This window comes from Vulpes lagopus, chromosome 14 (genome assembly GCF_018345385.1).
Source record: "Vulpes lagopus strain Blue_001 chromosome 14, ASM1834538v1, whole genome shotgun sequence".
Classification (NCBI taxonomy): Eukaryota; Metazoa; Chordata; class Mammalia; order Carnivora; family Canidae; genus Vulpes; species Vulpes lagopus.
This window is the reverse complement of record NC_054837.1, coordinates 19,319,516-19,345,006: the sequence shown is the minus strand read 5'-3', so window position 1 is coordinate 19,345,006 and position 25,491 is coordinate 19,319,516. Positions and strand designations below refer to the sequence as shown.

General features: G+C 55.4%; 1 protein-coding gene across 1 annotated transcript in view; it reads right to left on the bottom strand.

Annotated features, from left to right (window-relative positions):
• Positions 1 to 25,126, bottom strand: part of FAM222A (family with sequence similarity 222 member A) — a 55,711-nt gene extending 30,585 nt beyond the window's left edge. Inside the window, exon 1 of the mRNA XM_041729545.1 lies at positions 25,002 to 25,126. The gene's annotated coding sequence lies outside the window, so the exon portion shown is untranslated. The remainder of the gene's footprint in view (positions 1 to 25,001) is intronic.
• Between the last annotated feature and the right edge of the window lie 365 nt (positions 25,127 to 25,491).

Below are 25,491 nucleotides of genomic sequence, written 5' to 3'. Positions count from 1 at the left end.
GGCTGTTTATAAGCCCAAGGTCTTTTGTGACTTTAATAAAAAAAAAGGCGGGGGGGGGGGGTGAGGGAGGGAGAAACTGTCGCAAGCCTCAATGATTAGAATGCTTTGGCATCATTCCTGACGTGGGGGCTGATAAGACGTCTTATCTCCCAGGCACCCCTAGGAAAAGGTCCCCTCCACCAGATAACGCCCCCAGCTGTCGATATGCCCTTTCATGGCTGAGGATTTAGATAAAGGAAATGTGACAGGGGAGGGGAAAGAAAGGAAGGAACTTTCCAAGTCCGAGGAGGAATTGAGTCTGTGCTGCTTGCCTTGGCAGAACAATGCAGAGCAGAAGAATGTCTAAAGGCTGTCTTTATTTTTATTAAAAGAACAGGGGAATTGGGGCCTTTGGCCTGCCTGCCTTTTGTCATCTCTCCCTGCCTGTCTGGCTGCAGGGGGCCTTGGGAAGCCCCCAGCCGCTGGGGGAGGGAGGAGCTCACAAATAACTACACACACATTAGTACTAATAATAGCGCTACCCATTTATCGAATGTTGCTTCTGTGCCAGGTCCCACGTGCATCCTGTCCGTTACACCTCACCGCAGCTTCCTAGCAGCCTCTGTGGTGGGTTCTGTTTTTAGCCCCATTTCACAGATTAAGAAATGGTCACAGAGAGGGGAAGTCATCTGCACAAGGTCACACAGCTTTTAGGTGTCACCCGGACCAGAGACTGCACCCTCAGCCTCACACATGTGTGGCTTCTGCCCCTGGCCCCATCATGGTGGTGGGGGGGGCCCTCAGCCCCCAGCTCCTGGGCAGCTGGGCAGGAAGGAACGGAAGCAAAGGCCTACTTCTCCCCAGTGCCCAAATCCACTTTGATTCTCCTCCAGCAGGGGCTGGGATCACAGGGAGGGAGGTAAGGAGGGGAAGGAGGAGCAGGGGCTCCCAGGAGGCCACTTACTCATCCCATAAACATTCACGGAGGAGAGCGTGTGAGGCCTGCATTGGGCAGAACAATACTGAGAGAAATAAATCGCAGACCCTGCCTCTGAGAGAACTGTTCTGAGGTGGCTGTCATTTACCATCCATTCACTCACTCATTCATTCATTCGTACAGGCAGCAAACAGTCCCTGAACATCTCTTGAAGGCCAGCCCTATGCCATGTGTGCTGTACAAAAATCGGTAAGAATGTCCTGTCAAAGAGAACAACCATTAAGAACTGACTTCCTTTTCCCTAATCCAGCCCACTGAAAATGAACTTCCCTGGCTTCTCCTCCAGTTGCTATTTCCCTAAAGTGGCAGGTGGGCAGAACTTTCCCTCATGCATCCTGCAGGTCAGCAGTCTACCCCTTGCCAGGCCGGGCTGGCCCTAGTCCAGGGCAGAGTATGAGGACATGCCTGGGCTCCAGAGAAGGCTGAGGCTGTGACCTCCTGAAGGCCACAGCTATACCACTTCCAGCCCCTGTCCTTCCCTGCCCCTGGAACTACCCACTCTGGCCTCACTGGCTCTAGTCAAAGCCAAAGACAAGCTCTGGCTTGGAGAGGAAGGTCATAACAGGCCAATGTCCAATGGGAGTAGGATTTCACAGGGGAGAGCCAGCCCTGGATGCCTCAGGGTGGCACCTGCCCACATCAGGGCTCTGACTGGCTCAGTGATCTAAAAAAAGTCACAGTCCCTCCCTGACTCAGTTTTCTCCACTGAATCTTAATGGGGAACAGCCCAATGGATGTTGTAGGAGGGGCTTTCAGCTTGGACATGAGGTGATATTATGAAGGGTTTTCAAACAATCCAGTGTACTGTGTTCAAGGCAACGGGCTAGGTCCTCTGTTGACATACAGAGGGGGTTCTAGATGCAGTTTGTGCTTGAGGAATTTAGAAAGTTGACCTGGGATGAGATAGGGAGCTGGAAAAGCCCAGCAGTTCACATAAAGTGCTCTGCTAGTCCTTGGGGATGCCCACAATACTCACCTGGATACCCCTTACTGGACAGGAAGCCTTGTTCTCCTTCCCCCTGTCTTGGCCACACAGACTGACCCCAAATGCAGGGAAGAATGTGAAGTGATGGGAGGCCCAGGCCTAGGGAAGAGAATGAGCACTGGATTGGGAGCCTGAGTCTGATCCTGGCTCTATAGCCCCGAGTCACTTTTCTGTGACAGTCCCCAGTACCACAAGCCAGGCCAGCATGAAGCACAGAAAGCTCAGTCCTCCCTAAACGGTGAGGGACAGGAGATTGCCTGCCATTAGCCAGGACAGTGCAGCAAAAGGACCCTTGCCCAGTAGTGCCATAGGGAGTCTGGGTGCACGGCCCCTCCCCCAAAACAGGAGACTCCACCGTCTTTCCTCTTCTCTGTCTCTCTCCTTTCCTCCATCTGCCTCCCTGTCCTAATGCCTTCCTTTTTTCCTGATGTCCCTCTTTCTCATTTTACTCCTGACCCCACTCTCCCCTATTCCTTCCCTCTCTCTCCCTCTTGCCCCCCCCAATCCCACTCAGTCTCTCTGCAAGGCAGCCAGAGTAGAAGCCCACCCCCAACCCCCTCCTGCCGCTCCCTCCCCCATCCCTGTTCTGAGCCTGAGGCCTTCCAGGGGACCCTGTTAATAATTAAATGTTAATCTAAAAAGCAATTTGAGCTGCGGCTAGGCAGATCTGGTTAGAGATTACATTAGCATGGAGGAGGCAAGGGTAATTTTCTTTAACCCCTTTCCTGATCTCTCAAGCCCGGGAATCTTCAAGTCACACTGCCACTGCTGATTAAACTGGCGCAGGGCTGGGCTGTGGATAAGGGGTCTGTGAAAAGTGATTATTTCCCTACTGCCATTTGGGCTGCAGCACCAGAAGGGGATTTTCACTTTTTTTTTTTTTTAAAGGTTGGGGTGGAGGGGCATTGCCCCTTTCAACAGGAGGCCTCATCTACTGCCAGGATTATTGCCACATCCATCCCCATCCCCACCCCCATAGGGCCACAGGTCTCTAAAATGCAAATCTGGCCATAAAGCATACCTGACTCCCTCTGTTCCCAAGACAGAGAGACGCCAACCCTGGGCCCCAGGAGACAACAACTCTCCGTTCAGTCTGGGCCCGGCCCTGGACCAGGCACTGGAACCAGACAAGTGGGTAGTTCTGGGCCACCAGGAGACACTAAAAAGTGAACCAATAATCACGAATGCCAGAGGGCAGGCAGCCACAGCCAGAGCCCTGAGGCGGGCATAAGCTTCTCACTGCCACACTTGCAGGCCTTTGCGGGTGGAATTCCTTCTCCTTGCAAGCACTGCCTGAATCTCCACTCGCCCCCTTGAAAATCTACTTGGCTTTCAGCTGAAGCCCAGGTTCATCAAGGGCTTCTCAGAGACATACAAGGTGCTTGATAAATGTTTGATCAGTAATCGAATTGAGTTCCCCATGTGGCTCTCTCTGATCCCTCCTCCATGGGTTTATGGTGCTAGGACCAGTGACCGTGCACAGCGGGCCCTCAGGAAGCCACCTCCTGAAGGAAGGATGGGCGAGAAGCTGGCTCACGTTGTTGAGGCACTGCAGGGCTCAGAAAGCGGCCGGGACCGAGGGTGCAGCTTGGGGTGGGAGGCCCTCCCGAGCGCTTCAGCACCACGGCCAGCTCCCAGTGACGCGGTCCTGAAGGGGCAGGGCGGAGCCTGGGAGCAGTGACGTCAGTCGCCATGGGAACTAATCCTGATGTTATCTGCCCTGGGCAGCGCCCCAACCTCTAGAGAGGAGACAAATTGAGCTGAGCACCTACTGTGTGCGAGAGGCTGGGGCAGTAACAAACCCTGATGGAGGGCAGGGGGTATCAGATGGCAATTACAAGGCAAGCAAACAAGTGGTAGCCATGATGGGGCCACCCTGGCTAGCCTAGGGATGTCACGATGAAAGGAGAGCCCCGCTGTCTCATAAGGAGGGAAACAATATTGTTCCAGGCTTTGGATCCTGGTATCTGACCTTTATCCCTCAACTCTGATGTCTAGGGCACATCCAACTAAGACTCAGTTTCCTCCTCTGAAAAAGGGGTTAATTCCATGGATTGTACAAGTGTTTATACCACACATTGTACAAATAAGGTGCTAAGGTCATAGTAGTACCTGCCCAAGTGGTAGCTGTTATTAGTAGTGCTTATGATTATCAACAGGTAGATAGTAAATAGCCAGGTGAAGATGGGAGGAGTAGGGGTCCCCGAAGCCGTGGACGGCACAGGCAAGCATATTAAGACTTGAAAAAAAGTGGATAATGTGAAGAACTTGAAGCAGCTCCAGAAGAGAGATGCAGCCCTCTTGGTAACTAAGAGCAACACGTCTGTGTTAATGCCAGGCAGGGTCACCAAGGCAGAGAGAATAGGGGCAGGGAGCCCAATCCCAAGGTGGCAAGATCCACTTGCTGAGGACAAGTGCTGGTTCAGGGCAGGGAAAGACTAAGAGAAGGTGCTGGGACGGGGGGGGGGGGGGGGGTCACAGGAGGGCTTGAAAACCACTCCCTCTGGTGATGGGGTGAGAGGGCAGCTGTTGCCACTGGCATCAGACCTGGCTGGCCTGCTCCCAGAACCACAGGCCACCCAGGAGCACCTAGGGAGTGAATGGGGGCAGGGCTTGTTCTCACAAAAATGAGCCTTTGGGAAGCCCTGGCTGGGGAGCAAAACCACCAAATCTCAGACTCCCCTTTATGGCTTCTGGGATCGAGTCCCACATCAGGCTCCTTGCATGGAGCCTGCTTCTCCTCCATCTGCCTATATCTATGCCTCTATCTCTCATGAATAAATAAAATCTTAAAAAAAAAAAAATGTTCTCAGCGGAAGGGCCCCAACCCAGTATTTTTGTTGGAGATCATAGAACCTTTGTGGAGGAGCGACATACAAGTGGAGACCAAAATGGTAATGGGTGTTACTAGATGACTCCACGGGTACTGGGTCCAGAAGGGGGAACATTATGTAAAAGGCAAAGGTAAGACCCCTCATGGAGGTGGGAGGTACTGGTGCTCCCACCCATCCTCTCATCTATCCCCATGCACCCCTCAGCTCCTTGCACCTACAGTTCAGGGTTAACCCAGCAACAGGGAAGGAGAAATCTAATAATCAGAGTAATAATAGGAGCTGGTTTTTATTTTTAGTGTTCCCACGGGCTCAGCACTTTACAGACATCACCTCATTTAACCCACCCCACAACCCAGAGAAAGAGAGGATTACTATGGTCTGTGTACTGGAGAAGAAAGAGAGGCTGGAGACCGGGGGTGGGGGGGGTGGGGGGGCTGTCCAGGCTGTCCAGGGCCACAGGGGGAGAGCAGTTAGCTGGTGGAGGGGGCAGGAAAGCCTAGCAGAAGAGGGCCTGGGCCACAGTGCTTAGGAGATCAGGAGACAGAAGCCCAGGTTGGTGGTGGGTGGGGGTAGGTGGAGGGGGGATGGGGGGTGTCTGACAGGAGGGCTGGTCTTGACTCTGAGCCAGGAGCCAAGGATCAACAGCTGCTTCAGAGAGATCAGGCTAGAACAGAAATGAGTACAGCCTTTGGAATGGGGGCAGGGAACCAGGACAGGGCACTCTGGCCCAACACCATCAAAATATTTACTTAAATGTTAACCCCCCCAGGGCGAAGCCCCACTTGTGTGTGGGCCAGGCATCCTTTGCTGAGAGCTGGGCTGGTGGTACCCTAAGCGCTCTCAGGGTAGAGCAGCTCCCTTCAGCATCATCTGTCCACAGGGAACCACGATCTTAGCACCAGGATTCTGCAGCTGGACCACCTGGGTTCAAACCCCAGCTCTGCCACAGCCTGCCTATGGGACTGCGTTTATCTATAGGGAGTTTGATTCTTTTTTGTGTTTCTAATTTTTCTACAGTGATTGTGCATCTTTTTTTTTTTTTAAGTAACTTTTTAAAAAGGGATTTCTACCACAGATCACCTGGAAGATGAGGAGCTGGACATATTGTAAATTCTTGGACCTGACAAGGACCAGCTGCTCAGGGAGTAGACAGTGACCAGAGAAGGTAGATGGGTGGAGGGAGAGGCAGGAGCATGAGAAGGCCCAAAGGCCTTGAGATCCAGGAGTGAAGGGAAGCAAATCTGGTCTAACCAACCCTCCAGCAGGTCCCTCCTACAACTCTTCTATGGCAGACCGGTGCTCTGTGTGCCTCATTGCATCCCAATGTCCCAGGGCCTCTTCATGCTATCCTACAGCCTGCAGGGGCCTTCTCCACTCAAAACTCCCCTACTGGCTTCCATGGCATTTCTAACAATACCCTGTAAGGCTGTGTGTGAACCCCTTCCCCACTCCCTGCCCACACTGTCCCTCTACCCTTGCTTACCCTGGGGTCTTCTAACAGGTCAACCTTGGTCTCATCCCAGGACCTTTGCACTTACAGTTTTGTCTCTATCCAGTGCTCAGTGCTCTCCAGTAGGAATATAATGTAATTACAAATTTTCTAGTATCCACAAGGGAAATGATGGGTTTGGTTTTTTTTTTGGTTTGTTTGTTTTGTTTTTGTTTTTGTTTTTTTGGTTTATCTTCCAGTATCTCCACACCCATTGTGGGGCTCAAACTCATAACCCTGAGACCAAGAGACACACACTCTCCCAACTGAGCCAGCCAGATGCCCTGGGAAATTATGTTTAATGACATATTTTATTTACTCTAATATATTGAAAAGAGTTATCACTTCAGCGTGTAATCAATATTTAAAAATAACTAATGAGATACTTTATGTTCTTTTTTTTTTTTCCTTCTCCATTAAGTCTTTGAAAGCTGGCTAGATTTTACATAAGAGGGCATCAGTTCAGAAGGGGTGACAATCTCCACATCAGCTCTAACCCTTCATTCACACAACTCAAACATCACCTCCTCCAAGAGGTCCTCCTTGACCACTCCAACCACTATCCCATCCTGGCTGTAGTTCCTTCATTGTCGTTACCACTCTGAAATGATGTTATTGATGAATAGTTTAGCATCTGTCTCTTCTACTGGGGCACAGACTCCACTGTGTTTGCACGCTGGGGCATGTAGCACATAGGTGCCCAGGGTAGGCAGGTGGTAGGGAATGGGCATGGGCCCCCAGGACCCTTGACTGTGTACCTCATTCCCAATTCTACTCGGTGAGGAGAGGCAGAGGCCTGTGTGTGTGTGTGTGTGTGTGGGGGTGATGCTGAGAGGGGGAGGATGTGCACACACACACACACACATACCCACAGACACACACATAAAGACCTCCACCCCCTCCCCTTGCTTCTGAAGAGCGGGCCCAGAAGATGGGCCTCCTTTCAAAATCAGCCCGGCGCGGAAAAACAGCTGTGACAGCACAAAGCCGAGATTGAATCAGCGACGGGCCCGATTGCCTGGTGACGGTTACAAATGATCTGATGTGGAAAAGACAGGATCAGATGTGTGCAGAACAACGGCTGCTCTGAGCCCCCACATGCCAGACAATGGGCTGCTGGGCGGGCGGGTGGGCAGGTGGCTCCCAGAAGCCCAGGCCGGAATGTGCCGATCGGTGCGGGGCCCAGAGCAGGCTTAGCATGAAGTGGGCCCTTCTGGGCCAGGACTGGGCTTGGCCCTGTACCCTCACCTACTCACACAAGGCCCACTTGACCAGGACGGTCACTTACACGAGGCAAAATCAGACATACCCCGAATGCCCAACACCTGGGAAGAAAGTCCTCAGCATGAGACGAAGTGCTGAGCTCTGGGCAGATGGATGACAGCTGAATCTTTCTTCATCAGACTCATTTCCAAATACTAAAAGATGAATTTTACTTTTGTAATGGGGGAGGAAAAAGAACTTTCTCCCTACTTCTTACACCCCACCAGCCCCTAACTTCTGCCTCAGAAGGGTGGGCAAGTATCCTCTGCCATACAGAGCTCTGCAACAGCCACTGGAACCAGCTCTTACCCTACCCCCAAGAGGCAGGGCCAGGGGATGAACCTCTGCATGAGACTCCCAGGCTCTCAGCCACTTAGTACTGAATGTCAACTTCTGGTGACCCTCTCCACTACCCTGTGTGAGAAAGCTGGGTCCTGAGAGACCATGGCTTGCCCAAGGGTGCACAGCAGGGAGGTGGCTGAGCCTGGGGCTTCACACACCTATCTCTAGTTTCTATACCAAGGCCAGGAACAGAGTAGATGCTCAGTAAATCCCACCAGAGGGATGCACTCAGCCTTTCCTTCTCGACCATTGTTTCTACCGCCCAGGGCTCACAGCTCTCCTCTCTGGTCACCTGCCCTGGCCCCTGGGGTGTCTCCCTCATTTCACAGCACAGTGTACCTACCACCTTGGTCCTATAAACCCCTCTGCTCATCTGGAACATGGGAGAACACACAGAACCAAGTGTGCTCAACAATACAGGTGGGTGAGTGGGACATGGGCTGGGCAGCAATCTGAGTCCCATCCTTAGCAGTGTCATGGTGCTTAAGGGCTGGGAAGCTTCTAGAAATGGAGGAGAGGGCTCCTTAAGAGGTCTGGGCAGGGGGCTGCTTCACTCAGTCTCAAGCCCATCCCGAGAAGTATGGGCATATCCACACCTCCTGTTCTCCAGAGGCAAGGAGAGGCTCAGAGAGGACCAGGGTTTATCTAAAGCCACCTGGTGGGGTCTGGAGGTGAAGCCAGGTCTGCTGCACTCTGAAGCCCATGGCAGAGCCATGCCAAGGGAAGGCTGGGATTCCAAGTGAGCACCCAGTGTCCTACTGGCCACTCCTGCGATGGGCACTGGGTCACCTCCCCTGGACGCCACCCTGGCCCCGAGCAGTGGGCATGACTGCAGGCCAAGAGGCTGATTCCAAAGGGGCTAGCTACCCTGAGTACAATGGAGTTAGTCTTCTACCGCCACCACTAGGATGGTGTCCTACTGGGCCTCATGCTCCAGAGCTGCAAGGTGCTGCCCCTTATCAGCAGTATCCAAAATGGCTAAAGCACAAACCCAGAATCCCGGCTCTGCCACTTGCAGCAGGATTCTCTTGAGGAAGTCACCTGGTCCCTTGGGGGCCTCAATTTCTCCATGTGAAAAATGGGGCTAGAAACAGTACCTCTGTCACCTGGCCATGGTGAGGATTAAACTGGATGATGGTACGTGGAGTGCAGTCACTTACTCAGTGGGGCCCTCTTAGCTCCTCGAAATCCACCAGTCACTGGGCATCCACTATGCCGGCAACATCATCAACAAGGGCCAAGAGTGATAGCAAATGGCTTCAAGATGTGAAGGGATTTGTCCACAGCCAGAGCAGAGCAGGGTAAAGGGACAGGGGAGGTAGGGGCAGCCCTGTCCTGGAGACCCTTAAGACCTAAACCCCAACTCCTTCCAGCACAGTTTATGCTCAACTCCCAGGAACAAGCCCCATAAGCACCAGGTGAGAGTGGGCGTGGCTCCACTCACAAAACCTTGGCTGAGCACCTGCAGTGCCAGGCTGCGGGGCAGGCCGATTAGGCACACGCCCAGCAACCTCAACCCCGGTCAGAAGGAGCCTCAAGGGAGCCCAGAGAAGAAGGGTCATTCCCAGGAGGAAGGGGGAGCATCTCAGCCCCTTGACTGTGTGCTCGGGAACTGCACAGAGCACAGAGGCACCCCATGGGCTTCGTGAATCTGATGAGCCAGGTCTTGTAGGGCTCACTGAACGGTAGGGTGGGGGTGTGAGGGTATTCTGGGGGTGGGACCCAACCCCATGAGTAGATGCCAAAGGCAGCACTTCGCAGTTGTTCACACTGAATCTTCCTAACCTCCGCGATCATGACCGCCACGCCCACAGCCCCTCAGCATAAGAGAACATGGGTGGGCAGTTTGGGTGGGTTATGCAAGAATGGACACAGCCTGGAGGGGTTGGGATGGGACAGTGGGCTTGAAGGCCAGGCTCAGGTCTTAGCATGTTATCCACAGACCAGAGGAAGCTACAGAGAACATGCGGTGGTTACAGAGAAGACACTGGAGCTGGCCTATCTGGATTTAAACCCCAGCTCTTCCACTCACCATCCGTGCAGTGTTGGGCAGGTCAACTAACCTCTCTGTGCTTATTTCCCCCATCTAAAGGGAGGGGCACAGGTCAATGAGGCTGAATTTTGGCACACAGTGAATTTCACATGTTCAGTAATTGGGGGGAAAAAAACCAAACCCTGAAGGCTGATGGACTGAGACAGTGCCTAGTCGAGTTTGGGGACAATCTGGTCGCTGGGCCTAGGGCACATTTTGACTCAGGACAGTGGGCACAGACAGGCACGGCCCTGCCAGGGGGTGCCAGGCCCGGAGCGGGGGTTGGGGGGCTGGCAGCGGCGGCGGCGGCTCAGGGCCTTGCTGCACACAGAGTGTGCGCGTGCACGGCTGTGTCTGTTGCTGCAGCAGCTTCTATGCAAACATGTTAATTTGTTTTCATTTTGTGTTTTTTTTCCCTCGCAGGATAATTGGGTGAGTTTGAAGTCTTGGCGAGGCTGCTGATTATAGCTATTTGGGTGGTGCCCTCGCGGGGCTCTGGGCCCTGCCTCCTGCCTCTGGCAGTGAAGACGGCGTCTGGGGGTGTCTTGAGGGGTGCACGGAGCTGCTAGATTGGCTTCTGGGGACACAGAAGGCATGACATCCTGGGACCCACACCTCATGCTCCCCGCCCAGACACCACCGTATTCCTGAAGGGTGCAAATCCCACCCACAAACATCTTTTCTTTGCCCTGTTTGCTACAGTGGAAAAAATAAACTGTGACATGGCTGCCAATATTTAAAAGAAAAGAAAAACTAAAATTTCACCCCAAATTCTCATTGTCTGGTTTGCCTTGAAAACAAACAAAAACTGGCAGCTCTGGAACCTCTGAGCCCACATTCCCATGAGGCCTAGCAGCAGCTGCTTCGTTCATCATGTCACCTGGTTGGCCCCTGTGGGCACCTGAGTTTTCCACCCTGGAGATGGGCACAGGCTTTCGCGTTGCATGGTCTGAGGCTCAGACCAAGGCTCTGCCCTCAGAAACTGTGTGGTCTCTGCCAGTATCTGCCTTCCTGAGGCTTTTTTCCTATCTGGGAAACCCCTGCCTCGCCTTGGGAGGCTTAAAAATAAGATGGCTGAGATTTCGGGAGGAGAGTTGGGACTTGGAAGGGTTGGCTCCCTTCCGGAGAGGGTAGGCTGGGGTGGGAGCTTCCTGCTCCCAGGTGTCCTGTACTCGATCCCACCCTGGGACAGCCTCATCTCTGAGCTGTTTTGTATGTTTCTTCCACTGGGCAGGGACTGGGTCCCTGAGGCCAGGGCTGCGTCTCTATCTCGGACTTCACTGACAGCCTATTCTGTGCCACGCTGTAGCAGAAGAGCTGGGAGAGGCATAAGGCTTGGGGCTCTGGTGGCAGGAGGCAGGGTAAGGGACCCAGGGGGGACTCCAAGTCCCACCCGGATGGAGGACAGCTAGGGGAGTGTCGAGCTGGACTTACTCTTCTCGGAAGGGATGCATGTGTGCTGGGGTGTGCATGTGTATATATACACATGCATGGATGTGTGTGCATGTTGGGGAAGGGAACAAGGGCAGTCCCAGGGGAAGCCCTGGGCTGACAAAGGCACAGAGGAGGGAATGGCCTGGTGGGTGCAAGCTGGATCTGGTGGGTGCCACAATATGCCATGGAAAGCCAGGTGACCTTTGGGCTGCCTGGGGGTGTTCTGGGCCTCCCACAGCACAGAGGGGACTTGGTCTGTGTCTATAGTGGACAGCTGCCCAATGGGAAGAGTGGAGGTCAATAAGAGACTAAGGACTGGGCCTTCCAGGAAACTACCTGCCCTGTGTTCCTAGGACTCTGGACAAGTCACTTCAGTTATCTGAGTCTCGGTCTGCCTATCTGTGAAGTAGGGCTATGGCAGGGACCCCATGAGACAATCCCTGCCATGTGTTGATGCTCCTAAGACTTACCCCACATGCCTGCCACCTGCACACTGCCTCAGCTTGTCCTCTTCCCTCTCCTAGAAAGGGGTAGGGATGCCAGAGAGCCCAGGCCACATTCATGCAGGCTGACCATGTACAGGCTCTAAACTCAGCACTTTACCTGTGTCCTGGCACATCTCCCAAATGCTCCCTAGGAGTGGACTCTCCTCCATTCCCATTTTTAAGCTAAGGAGACTGAGCCTCTGAGAAAGGTTAGTGGGTAGGGCAGCCCTCAACGAGGTCCTGTCCTCAAACCCCACTAAAGCTACAGCTGCTAGGGCAGAGCCTGGACAGGAAGGAGGGACAGAATGGACGCCTGGTGCCTGCCCATGGAACAAAGGCAGCCAGCAGCCTTCCCAAAGCCACCACAGCAACGGAGACGGGCACCTCAGGTCGCAGCCCTGGTCCCAGGACCAGCAGGGTACAAAGGGCAACCCCATGGAAAGTAAAGGCATTGAAGCTGGTCAAACGCTGGCCCTGTGAGCAGCTGTGAGTACGGCACATTCCCTGTCCTCTCTGAGCCTATGTCTTCATCTGTAACGAGACTACTGCCAAAGCTTTGTCTACAGGGTTGCCGGAGTGTCTGACCCCATGCTGGCACACAGTAGGCCTACAGCCAACCAAGTTAATGACTGCCCTTGGCTTCTCTAACAGCGAGGTCCCAGAAAACAGGAGCAGGCAAATTAACGTTGGAAGGTGGCGGCAGGGGAGATAACAGACTCCCTGGCCAGTCTCTGGGGGGTGGTGGCAGACCTCTGTGGAGGGCTCAGGCCTCCCCGGTCACACAGGGTGGCAGCTGGCAACATCCCCTCCCCCACTGAGCACCACACAAAGGGGCCTCTATTCCCTGCTCTGAGCATTTATCTCTGGCCGGCTGGGCCGCACCGCCCTCTCCCCACTGTGCTGGCGGCCCTGCCTGGCCCGAGCCTACCCAAGCCTACACAAAGGCTGGTGTGTCCCTGCCAAGCCAGCCTGGCCTTAGAAGACCCCATCCACAGAGAGCAAGAGAGCTCAAAATGGTCCTGGGGCAGGTTCATGGTGTATAGTGAGGCCTCACGTCCAGGGCCATGATGAGGAGCTGGCTAGGAAGGTGGGGAAAAGATTTTGGAGCAGATGAATCTGATTGTGGCTCCATCTGTCCTGAGCTGTGTAACTTAGGTCAGTACGGACCTCAGTTTTCTCATCTGTACAATGGAGACAATGCCCAACTCTCCGGGCTACTGAGGGCTCAGTTAGGCGATGCCTAGCACACAATCAGCACCCCGGAACCAGATTAGAGGTAACTGGGGGAGCCTCACCCTGAAAGCCTGGTGGGTTCAACCCTCTGGCGGAAGGAGGGGCCACAGCAACCCCTGTAGACCACTCCCTCTAGCAAGATCCACATAAACTGGTGCTGACCCACAGGCCAGGGTATGCCCCCTCCTGCCTGAGCCCCTCTGCAGGCAGTGGATCACGGCAGTTATTATTTATGAAAACATGACTGTGTCCTAAGACTTTTAGATCAGTCATCTCCTTTCAACCCCACTGCTCCGCTGAGAGGTGGCATACCAGCAATAGGCTCTGGAGCCCAATGAGCCAAGTCCAAATCCCAGCACCACTTCCAGCTGTGAACCTCTTCGTGCTCCTGGGGACAAGAAGTGCAGCCAACCCTGATGGGGCCTGTGCAGAAACCCAATGGGAAGCACCTGCTCCATGCTCTCAGCCCGGGGCACAACCTCAGTAAGCCTGAACTCCCCACCGCTGTCAGTCCTAACTCACAGATGAGGAAACTGAGGCCTAGCTGGCAAGCCACATGTGCCTGGTGTGCAGGAGGGTGATAAACCCAACAGATCACTCAGGGTTTGAGGCTGAGCCTAGTGGACTCCCACTCCCCCCCTTCTGCCCGAGGATGCTGCAAACATATTTTGGCAGTTTTTTCTCCTCTTACAGCTGTCCTCAGCTCGGTGGGCTGTGCGGCTAGTGCAGGGTAGGGTGGGAGACCCAAGCCTGGAGCCTGACCCGTCCCCCTGGCTGACCTCCAGGAGGCCTCACCCTGCCACACAAAGTCCCCCTTCTCTCTCTCCCGCCTTCTCGGGGCGGCCAAGTGAGCAGCGGAATACCAAGTAATTAAGTCGGCGCACACCATCCGGGCGCCCAGGAACACTGTGGAGTTTCCCTTTTATGTTTATAGCAATTGTATGAAAATGTGCAACATGGAGCGGCACCAGCTGACAAATGAGACGAAACAGACAGGATTCCGGGCCGGCTTTTTTCCGGGCCTGATTGGCATTAATTGTGAGCGTTTACAAAGCACAACTCGGCGCCTGACATTTGCTTCAAGCGAACATTTCCTTCTAATAGTTTTAATGATTACAACGGGAGCTGGTGATCACTGCCGGGCGGGGAATGGGCTGCCTGGTGCCTGGCCTGGGCTCCTGCCAGGGGTCTGACCAGTCTGTGCTTGCCTGGGTCCCAGGGGTCCCACTTACCCGGGCTACCTGTTGCAGGAGGGCTGTGCCAAGTACCAGTCCTGGGGCACCAGGACCCCCCACATGGGGCCAAGCTGCTGGTACAAACTGAGCCGCCAGCTTACAAGTCTATGGGGAAACCCACAGGCATGGTGATCCTGAGTGCAGACCTGGGGCAGAAGGAGGGAGAAGGGAGGAGGGAAGAGCAATGGGATTTGGCTGGCTTGGCTCTGAGACTGGAGGGCCTCCATTGCCTCATCTTATGATGTGGGATAGGAAGGATCCCACAAATGCTGGCAGCTATTTCTTTGCCATGTGACCTTGGTGAAAGCCCATCTGTGCTCTGGGCCTATCCTTCACCTACAAGGTGAGTGGCAGGGATGGGGTCAGCTCAAGTCACACATCAGCATTCCACTTCCAGCTGCAGGACCTCGGGAGAGCCCCTTGGTCTGAGTGTGTTTTCCTCACCTGCAGAATGGAGTTCATAATCACCGCAGGCTGCAGAACACTTCCTGGACTCCACCAAATAGGGTGCAAAAAACCCTGAATCTCTTGGCCAGCCAAGGGCCTGTATCCCATTTCCTCCCGGAGAGTCCTCCAAATACCTCACTCACTCACATGTCCACTCAGTAAACATCAAGTGTCCTGATTAGGAACCTGGGAAGGAGGGGTGCCTGCGGGGTTGAGTCAGTTGAGCGTCTGACTCTTGATTTTGTCTCAGGTCATGATCTCAGGGTCAGGCAATAGAGCCCTGCATGGTGCTCCCTGCTCAGCACAGAGGCTGCTTGAGATTCTCTCTCTCTTAGGGATACCTGGGTGGCTCAGTGGTTGAGCTTCTGCCTTCGGCTCAGGGCGTGACTCCGGGATCCGGGGTCTAGTCCTGCACTGGGCTCCTTGCAAGGACCCTGCTTCTCCCTCTGCCTGTGTCTCTGCGTCTCTCAAGAATAAATAAAAAAAATCTTAAAAAAAAAAAAAAAAGGGATTCTCTCCTTCTCCCTCTGCCCCTCACTCCACCCATACTCACTCTCTATAAACAAAGCAAAGACCTTCCCTGGAGGAAATGAGATGACAGACATAGATGCATTTTGGATGCATTATCCCATTGACTTCTCCCCATTTTACAGAGGGAGCAACCAAGGCACAGAGAGGGAGGGAGAAATGAAGTCTCCCAGTCGTGATGAGGTGGCCTGGCAATCAAATCCTGGCAGGCTGCCTCAGAGCTGAGTCCTTTCAGACCCACCTGGCGACCAGCCTACTTGGGCCCTGGGTGGGAGCCCCTTCTGAGGGCCTGAGAACAGCTGACCTATGAGAGTGGGGTTCATCTGCCCAGCTGGGATCCAGGAGGCCTGGACCACCAGGAAGAAGGGAATCTGTAGGGCCGGGCTAGGATAGAAATGGAAGAGGAAGCCCCTCATCTGGGGGTCCCATGACACCATTCTTTCCCACATTTCCATCAATGCTGGGCAGTGCCCCACTCCATGACAAGTCCTGCTGTAGAGGCCAGGCAAACAGCATCAGCGAGATGGCTGCAAAAGGACAGAGGGTCCTTGGACAGCTATGTGGCATGTGCAAAGGCCCGGAGCTGTGAAATTACCCTGGGGGGTTCGAGATGCTGCCAGTCTGAAGAGGCAAACTGAGTGGTGATCAGCAGTCAGCCCTATCCCATCCGGCCCCCTGGCTTTGCCAGGCCCACTCTGTAGGAAGCCCCCCGGATGGGTCCCTGCTCTGTGCTTGGCTCCAGCCAGCTAAACCTTGGCAACTGTTCCTTTTGGAGTCAGTTTGGGGTGTGGGGCAGGGAGAATTTTTTTTTTTCTAAATGGGGATTTTTTTTCCCTTTTGCATATGGTGGCACAGATGGGCCCATGATCCATAAAAACTGTTTGCAATTAAACTCCCACTTTGCATGGCTGGATTTGTCAGTTGTTTGAACCTCGAGTGTGGGGTTGGTTCCACACTGACAGGAAGATAGGACTCAGGGCAGGGTGGGGCTGGATTCTGCAGGATGGGCGGAGGCCCAGGAACCTGCTCTGGGCTTGGGGCCCGAGCTGATGGGGTGTCATGACAGCTGTGCCAACTCCCTCTCTGGGCATCCCCCAGCCCTCGCCAGGAGTCGGAGTGTGGCCAGGCGGCTGGGGTGGGGCTTGGCAGGGTTTCCCAGCCCAGCGGAGACTTGGCCAGTGCTGGGTGCCCTGGCTGTGGGGGTAATGAGGGGGGGAGAGAGAGGAGCTAATCACCACTCAGCCCTGCCAGAGACTGGGTCTGGGACAAGGACAGGCAGGAGGGTGGCTGGGCAGTGTGAGCCATAATGGGGGTCCAGCAAGCAGAGTACCATGGCAGGTTCAAGGCTGAAGAGCCAGAACCACTGGCCCATTTGGCAGAAAAGTCTAGGATGGTGCCAAGAAGAACTGCCAAGAGCCAGCAGAACTGGATCCTTCTTCATACCCGGGGGAACTGGCCCAGTCTCCTTATGCCTCCGTGAAGCAGGTAGAGAAATCAAGGCAGACACTTAGACTATGTCAGGGGCCTGGGCTGCCCTTGCCAAGCCACTAGGCTTTTCAGAGGGCTTCTAGAATGGGGACAAGGGGCCTGCACCCCTTTACTACCCTTAGCCTCAAAATGCCAGCCTGCCTCCCCAGCTGCCACCTGGGGATGCTTCTTGTTTGGGTTAACAAATGCAGCATTTGGCTTTGGGAAATCCTGAGATCACTAATAATTGTTCCCTGATGAAAAGAAATAAGGCCCTGATACCCCCTTTCCCCCCCCCGCCCCTTCCAAGCGAGGAAAGAAAAGTCATAAAAATAGCTTGTTATCTCACCTATTGAGGCTCCGACTGGATGTTACTGCTAATTGGGTATAACATCCTTGTCTTGTTCTCTCAGAAGCTAAATCAAGAAAGCGCCACTGCTGCGAACTAATTATATCTCCGGCCTGCAGCCTGCAGCTCGTCTTTCCCTTTATTGAGTTAAAAAATGGTCACGAACCTTCATCTTTTATCCCCCCCAAGCACCGGGTCCAGGCTATCTGCATCCGGGGCGGGAAGGTCGAGGAGGGGCTGTGGGTTGGGACAGCAAGGTGTAGAGTCCTGGGAGGGAAGCCCCTGCCCCTGGTGTCCGCTTGGCTCCCTCCCCCAGCCACCACCCCAGGCCTCTGGCCTCTCTCCTCCTGGCAGCAGGGCCCACTGGGAAAGTCAGAAGCATGTCAGTCCGGTGGTCAGTCTGGTGAACATTTGTTTGCTTATTCATTCAATGCTGCTCTAGGCTAAAGCTTCTGGTAGACCGAGGTAGCCCCAAGCACCAGCTAACCTCACCCTGGGTTCAAGGAAATACTGATTAAATACACTGAGATGAGCTGGGATCATTCCTCTTCTCAAAGAGCTGCCACAGTTCCCTACCATGGAGTCCAAATGCCCAGAATGGCCCTGGCTCCTTTCACAGTCCCCCATGTCTCCATATTCCAAACAAATCCAGACACATACTGGTCCCTCAACCCACACTGGGTCACTCCTGCCTGCCTGTCTCTGAGCTGCTTCTCAAACTATTCCTTTTACCCAGAGGGGGGCCTGTCCCTTTCTTAGAAGCTCCAGCTCTGCCTGTCAGAAGCCCACCAAACTTTAAGGCCTTTGAGGACACCTCCTCCAGGAAGCCTGCCCTGTCTGCCTGCCACACTCAGCCTGGCTTCAGGCTGTGAACCTCGAGACCTGAGTGGTCAATGTCAATTCAGCCACTCAGCAAGCGCACTATCCTATTCTGCTTAATGGCTCTGAACCTCGGTTTTCTCATCTCTAAAATGGGTTAAGATTTCTTCCTAAAGGTGCCAAGAGGCACACTGTAGGTGCTCTGCAGAATGATGAATGAGAGAGTATCCATGAAGGACCAGAACTCTCAGAAAAAGCTCACTAAAGGCTGTTACTATTATGCAGGATGAAAGCTTTTGGAAGCCCCCCAGGGCACTTAAGTGAGCATGCACTCGGCCACTTGCACACAGGTCTCTTTGGAGCTGGAGGGAGGCAACACTCTTACACCTCAACAGCTCCCGCGATCGTAGAACAACCTATATCCACAGAGAGGACCTGCCAGTGTCCCTAATTCTGGTACCATATGGAGATGGGCTGGAGCAACCTCTGAGCTCATCGAGGCCAGGCAGGCAAGCAGGCTTCAGCTCACAGGCCCCGCTGATTGATTGGAGCTGCCTGCCCAGAGCCCTGGAAAGAGCCCAAGGTCAGGGGAAGAACTCAGCAGGGGAAGAGGGCAGCAATTGATTGGCGATGTCTGCCAAGGGCACAGCGGTGGAAGGCAAGCCAGGCCTGCCACAGATTTGCAATCCTTGACATTTTACAGAGGACGCAGCTGAGGCTGGGTTGAGGTGGGAGGTAACTCACTCAAGGTCACGCATCTTATAAAGAAAACAGCTGGGCCAGATCTGAGTCCCTGCTGCAGCCCCTGCCCAGGGATCCTCCCAGGACAGCCTCACTCAGCCCGGCGTTCTCACAGGAGGAAGACAGGCAAAGCTTCCATGGATAACCAAGGGCATTCTGTCCACCTGCCATGTGGCCCTGGGCCATCACTTTACCTTGCTGAGCCTCAGTTTCTTCATTTATACAATAAGGATAAAAATACCCTCCCCACAATCCTATGAGGATTAAATGAGAGAACAAAATGTCAAAGCAGGAAGCTTAGTCTGGAGCACAGCAGAGGCCAGGAGTGTCCTGTGATTCCCATAATAGGCAAAGGTGTTTAGACAGAAATCTCCACCAAAGCCAGCAATCGAAAATGCTGCCACCTCCTCCTCCATGGAGCCCTCCCTGGCTATCCCAGCTGGTAGTAATAGTTTCTGCCTCTGATTTCCTAGCACGCTTTGAGAATCTGGGGCCCCAGAGGGCAGGTGCCATATGTGGCTTGTTTACTGCAATGCCACTGCTCCTGGCATAGGGCCTGCACACTGTGCATTCTTGTACTGTAGTGACCAACCCACTGCACTGTGATGGTGTGTCTGAGGCCTCACCACCTTTTAAGGTAACTGGGCTTGTTCATCTTTGCATCTCCAGCAACCTCGCAGGGAGCCTGGCACAGAGCAGTGAGAGCTCTATGAATGAACGGATGAATAAGAGTAAAAATAGCAGCTCCTGTTTACTGCCCACTTGCTATGGGCTCCTGCCAAGCCTCACAGCTGCCCTCCAAAGCAGACCCCTGGCCCATCCAACAGATGTGGAGATTGAGGTCACGAAGATGCTGAGGAACAGGGCTAAGCTCCAAATTTCAGGCCCAGGGACTGGAGGCTGGGAGGCCCTGCCACCTCTACCTCTCCCAGTGCCAAGCTCAGGCTTGGACCTTGTGGGGCAGCTGCCCCTGCCTTGGCAGTGCATCCTGGAGCAGACAGCTGGCAGCTGGACTTCCTCCTCCCCCTCCTCCTCCTCTTCCTCCTCCTCCAAGGGAGGCCCCCTTCCCCACAGACTCCCGGTCATTAAGTTCTGCATCATTAAGTCCCTGTCCCCAGGAGCCTGTTCACAGCCAGCCTCGGCCATAGCCCCTGACCTCCCAGGCCTTTGTCCCCTATGCCCTCTGCACAATGGCAGGGGCTCCCAGGGCCCCAAACAGCTGCTATGGCTGGGATACTGGTTTGCTGAGGGACCAGGGTGACTGACTGGGGCCTGTGCCTGAGCCCACCCACTACTGAGGTGCTCACACTCACCGGGGCACTCTGCATGCTCAAGCTCATCCCACCCACAAGCCTGGGAGAAAACTGCTATTACTTCCCTGAACGGACGAGAAAAGTGAGGCCCAGAGAGGTAAAGGGACTTGTCTGAGGACACACAAGCAGGGAGAATGCAGGAGCCCAGGGTTCCATCGCAATCTGCAACTCCCAAGGCCCTGCAAAGGTTGCCAGAATGACGTGTCTGGCACCCAAATCATCTCCCACCCCTCCCTGTCAGATGCCTTTGCTGCCTTCAGGTTGTGGTTCTTTTGGACACGTCAAGTACTTAGCTTAGCACTCAAGGCCCTGCACACTCTCGTTGTTGTTTTTCTCCCTTTACCTCTAGCCTCTTAAAAGCTCCCCCTGCCCTTCCTGGTCATTTGTTTGAATATCAAAGACCCTCTGCCAGCAACAAATCATTTACTCCACAAAGTCCTCAGGCCTGAGAGCAAAAGCCCCCTCTGTCAGGAAGTCTGCCATGACCAGCTGCAGTTTTTCACTCCTCCAGCCCTGCTCTGGCTCTGACCAGAATTCGACTTAGTTGCAGATTCATCTTCCTCCCCGTGGAGGCTGTGGGCCATCTGATACCTTAGAGCTCTGCCACATAGGCGGTGGCCAGTAGGGTGCCCTTGCCCAGACCCCGAAGTGGACCCAGGGGGTGATGGAGGGAATAGCTGGAGCTGAGGCTCACTCTTTCATCCTCTTCTCACTGGCCATGCTGTGTCCTGCATCCCCACTTCTGGCCCCCAACCACTTCACACTTGTGCTCCTTCCAGGCTCTGTGACCTTGGGCAGGGAAGTAGCCTCCCTGGGCTCCTTTTCTCCCCGGTAAATCAGGGGTAGTAACAGCCCCTGCATTTCTTAGGGAAATGACATACATCCGGGAAGGTCCCCAACAGGTGACCTCTACCCAGGAATGCTCAGTATTATTATTTCTGTCTGCACCCTATCTGGTGGCCAGCACATGAATTTGGGGCTCGGAGAGACTAGCGTTCCAACCGTTGATTGGGTATTTGATTCTGGGCTGGTGGCTCATTACACCGGGGCCTCTATTTCCCCATCTCTGAAATGGTACTAACTCCGCCCACACGAACGCGACCCGGGTCTGGGAAGCTCTCTTTTGTTCAAGGCGAGGCGAGGCATGCAGGAGACACTCGGATATTTCTCAACTAACGAATCAGTGGTCCAGGTGTAAGGAATCCATCCCCCTTCCAGCCTCCTCCCCGCCCACCCCTGCCTCCAGAATCCCCTTCCCCACCCCCAGCCCGTGCAGACTAAAATAGTCATTAGGCAGATTTCAAAAGATGTCAGTAGCTTATAATTATAGTCGACATCCTTCTGAGATAAAAGTGATTACCTTGGATGCAAATCACTTAGCAACCAATCAGGGCGGTGGGCGGCGCCCGCGGAGGTGACCGGCCGGCGTGCAGCCCTCCGCCCGCAGTCCGCCCGGCACAGGCGGGGAAAGCGCACAATAGCTCTTGACACGCAAATGGGTTAACACAATAAAGGCGGCTCCGGCCGCTGCTGGGGGAGAGCAGCCATCCCCGGCCCGCGGGAGGTAATAAAGCGGCCCTTTTGTGCGCGCCTCCTCGTTCTCACCCCCGCCCCGAGCCCGGAGGAATCGCCGCCTGATTGAATTACGGTTCATGAATATGAGCTGCTCCGCTTGCTTCCTCCGGTTGGTGAGGGACTGGAAGGTGGAGGGGGCCGGGAGCGGTGGGGGTGGGGGGTGGGGGGTGGGGGGTGGGGCTGGCCAGGCCCCGGCTTCGGCCCCGTAGGAACTCAGACGGGAGGGAGCCACGTGTGCTCACCACGTGGGGGTGCTCTGGGTAGGTGGCTGGGAGAGCCAGTAGAGAGGAGTTGAAAGGGTCCTTGACTACCCTGCAGTCTGATCTTTGGCTCCAGGAGGGGCAAGGAGAGCCATTCGAGGCTCTGTTCTGAGGATGAGGCTCAGAGAGGCAAAGCTACTCACCCAAGGTCACACAGCCAACAAGGGTGGACCCATTCCACAGCCTGGCTCTTAACCATGAGCCGCTGCCACCGCTTGGGGTTAAGCGACCCAGCCCAGCCCCTGGCCAGAGCAACTGTGAGGCTCAGAAGGGATAGGGGATGGGCTAGCTTACGAGCTTAGGTGGAATTAGACAAGTGGTGAGGATTACTGGGGGAGTTGGGGTAGAGGGTGGGGGGAGGGAGCTAACCTTGAGAGGAGACTGGCCAGGGTTACCATCCCCAATGAGGGAGCCCTAACTGGGTCCTCTCCCCTGGTTAGCCTCTCCCATCCACCTGAGTCTCCAGGACACGCCCACGCTGGCACCACCACTTCCCCTCATCCAGCACACCCCAGCACTCACAGGCCACATCCAGTGCCCAGAACACTCTTTGCAATCCTCTGCCTGGCAGATCCCTACTTGTCCCAAGAGTCACAGTGCACTCCTCCTTACAGGGCCCTTGCCAACCTTCAGGCTGGGTCAGGAACCGCATCTACCAAGGTTGGCACTGACTCATCCACATCCTTGACTTCCCTACCAGCTGAATGCCCACCAGGAGGGTCCCTTCAGTAGGTGAGTGCAGCCTCACACCTCTCCCTGAGGGGAGCCAGAGGGGCAGATGACAATGAGTCTAGGGCCAGCTCTCTCAACCCTTCCCTCAGTGCTGGAGAAAGGTGTACCAGGGGTGAGAGGAGCAGTCTGTCCACAAGGCCAGGGCATAAGTTGCTACTCAGGTCAACATATCCTGTAGGTAATGGAGAAGCAGGATTCAAACCCAGGTTTCAGTGTGGGAAGGCATGCTGGTGAGGCCAGAGTCCTACCATTGCCGAAAGCCCCCCACTCTTGCAGAGACCCTGTCCAACAAGTGGTGTAAGGCCTCCCCTTCACCCCAGAGGAAGGGGACTCTGGTGCCATGGCACTTCGGAGTCAAACCTCTGCAGCTGCCTGGCTGAGCACCTGAGCCTGTTTCCTCATCTGCAAAATGGGCCACAGCACACAAGCCACTCCAGCGGTAACGGTAATTGAGATCCTATACAATGCCTGGCACACGGGGAGACGCGGGTAAGCTGGCACTCCCTCCTGCTCCTCGCCCGGTGCTACTGCCAAGCCCAGGGAAGGGAACAGAAGGAATTGCCCGATTCTGACAGCCTTTCCCTCCGCTTTGGCTGTAGAAGTGTAAATACTCCACGGAGGACCTCCAACTGCCTGTGTTTGTGGATCTCTGGCGCACACTCCGGGTTTGTTTCTAAACTGGGAAGCTTCGAGAGGCAGTGCAAACAGCCCTTCTGCCCACCTCTCCCACTTCTCCCCCCATCTGCTGTTGCTCTGTCCTTGGAAGCCTGTGTGTTTAACGACACCATTTCAGCTGGAAATATCATCTCCCTGCCAAGCCCCCAAAAGCAGCTCCACTGATATTTATTGACCTGTTAATCTAGCTGGAGAGCCTGGTAGGAGAAGAGAAAAAATGCTGGCTGCATAAAGACTGGGGCCGGGCTTCTCATAATGACCCCCCCCCCCCCACTTCCCTCTGCTCTCACCCCACCCTGCGCAGAAGCAGTGACACAGTTCTCTTAACCTTTCCCTCCAAATGTGATCACAGCAGTTTCACCCACATCCGACAACAGGAGCAATTGCTGGGAGGAACTCAGAAGAGGAATCAAAGAACCCAACAGCAGGATCCTGGCTGGGGGGTTCTCTGGGCCTTCACAAGGCACAGGGCCAGTGCTGGGGGGTGTGGGGAAGAGGGCTGGTGCCTGAGTCCCATCAAAGCTGGCCCCTGGCAGGGACACACTTTTTTCAGACCTTGGCACTGCCGGGCCTGACTTGCCCTCCATTCACTTAATGAGCACCACACTGTGCCTGTCAAAATCATCTTAAACAGCAAAAGGAGAGTGGGGCAGACAGGAGTTCAGGCCTGGCCAAGGCCCTTCATCTTGGGGTTGTACAGCACGGGAAACCCCTGGACTTGAGGGGTTGCAGGCAGCAGCTCCTCTGCACTTTCCCTGGCTGGGGGAGCACACACTTTTTTGCTGATCGGAAGTGGCCTCTTTTAAGGTGGGGGGACACATCTCTCTGGCAACTCCAGCTGGCTGGCTGGGTGTATAGTGGGGTTCAAGGAGATCTCCATAGCATCCCTTCTGAAAGCATAAAGTTGCTCTGTTTGGCAGTCCTGAGCCCCCAGGCAGTGCCAGGCTATATGGGCAAAGCTGAACACCTGTCCTTGGGGGGAGGAGCATCCGCAGGGACAGCTGGCACTGCTTCCCTCCCCCACCTCATGGAAGAGCTGGGGATTTAGGTCAGAGGACTGCAGTCCAGGGTGGTGGCGAATCTGCCTTCACCCCTCCATTACCCAAAGGCATCCAGTCTTGCCCCTGGTTACCACGACCACGACCCCGCCCCCTCCGACCCTGGGTCAAAGCACATCAGGTCGCCACGGCAACCCCAGTGACGTCAGAGGCCTGGCATGACGTCACGCTGTGGCCCCACGGGGGAACCCACCAACCTTGCCAGCTTTTTTGAAGGAGGAGGGCTGTACGGGAGACTCTGCTGTGTTCTAGCTTTGGAGGGGACGATCCCCAAACGCAGCTACCTGCATGGTTGGGACTCCACATCCACCTCTGTCTGAGCTGAGGTCCCCTGAGGACCTCAGAGGCTGCTTGGGAGAAGCCCACGGGTTCCATCCTGGACACCCCCCTCCCTGGCCCTCCAAGACACGGGAGTTCCCAGGGAATTTTCGGATGACGGAGCTGCTACCTTTGTCTGCTGGCTTTAGGGGTGGGGTGACCTTTCCTCTCGGGCATACGCCTCGCCCGGGGCTCCGTGGAGTCCCCCAGCGGGCCCCCAGCCTCCTCGCCGGCCGCCTGGCCTGTCTGGACAAGTTGTGTGTGAGAGGGGAAGGGCTGGGGGCAGACCGGGAGCACCGCTGTTTCAAGATTCCCGACAGCTCGGGCCCCTTTATTTCCGACCCGGCCGCCCCGACGCCAGGGAGTGCCCCCGGCCCCGGCCCGGAACCAACCGCGCCCCGAGGAACTCACCGGGTCCGCCAGGCCGCTGAAGGGCAGCAGGTCTCAGCGGCGACGACTCTCGGCCCGCCGGGTCGCGGCCATGCAGAGGCGGCGGAGGCTGCCCGGGGGAGCGCCCCGGGGGGGCCGATGCCTCTCTCGGGGCGGAAGGGGACGCTGTCCGCGACGGTGGTCCTGGCGCCGGCCCGCGCCGGCCGGGGGCGGGGGCGGGGGCGGCGGCGGCGGCGGCGGGTCTCCCGGCTCAGCGTGGGTCGCGCCCGCCCGGGACCTGGGCCGCGCGGGCGCTCAGGCGGCGCATCCTCGCCGGGGCCTGTGCTCAGCGCGTCCGGCGGGCGGCGCTGCGCCTCCCCTCGGGGTCCCGCTCAGGGCTGCAGCTCGGCCCGCGCCGCTCCCCGGGCGCCCTCTCCGCCCGCGCCGGGAGCCCGGCGGCCGCGGCCCCTCTCGCCGGCCCCAGCCGCAGCCTGTCTTTGTTGCTTCCTCTCGCTCGACCGCCCGCCCGCGG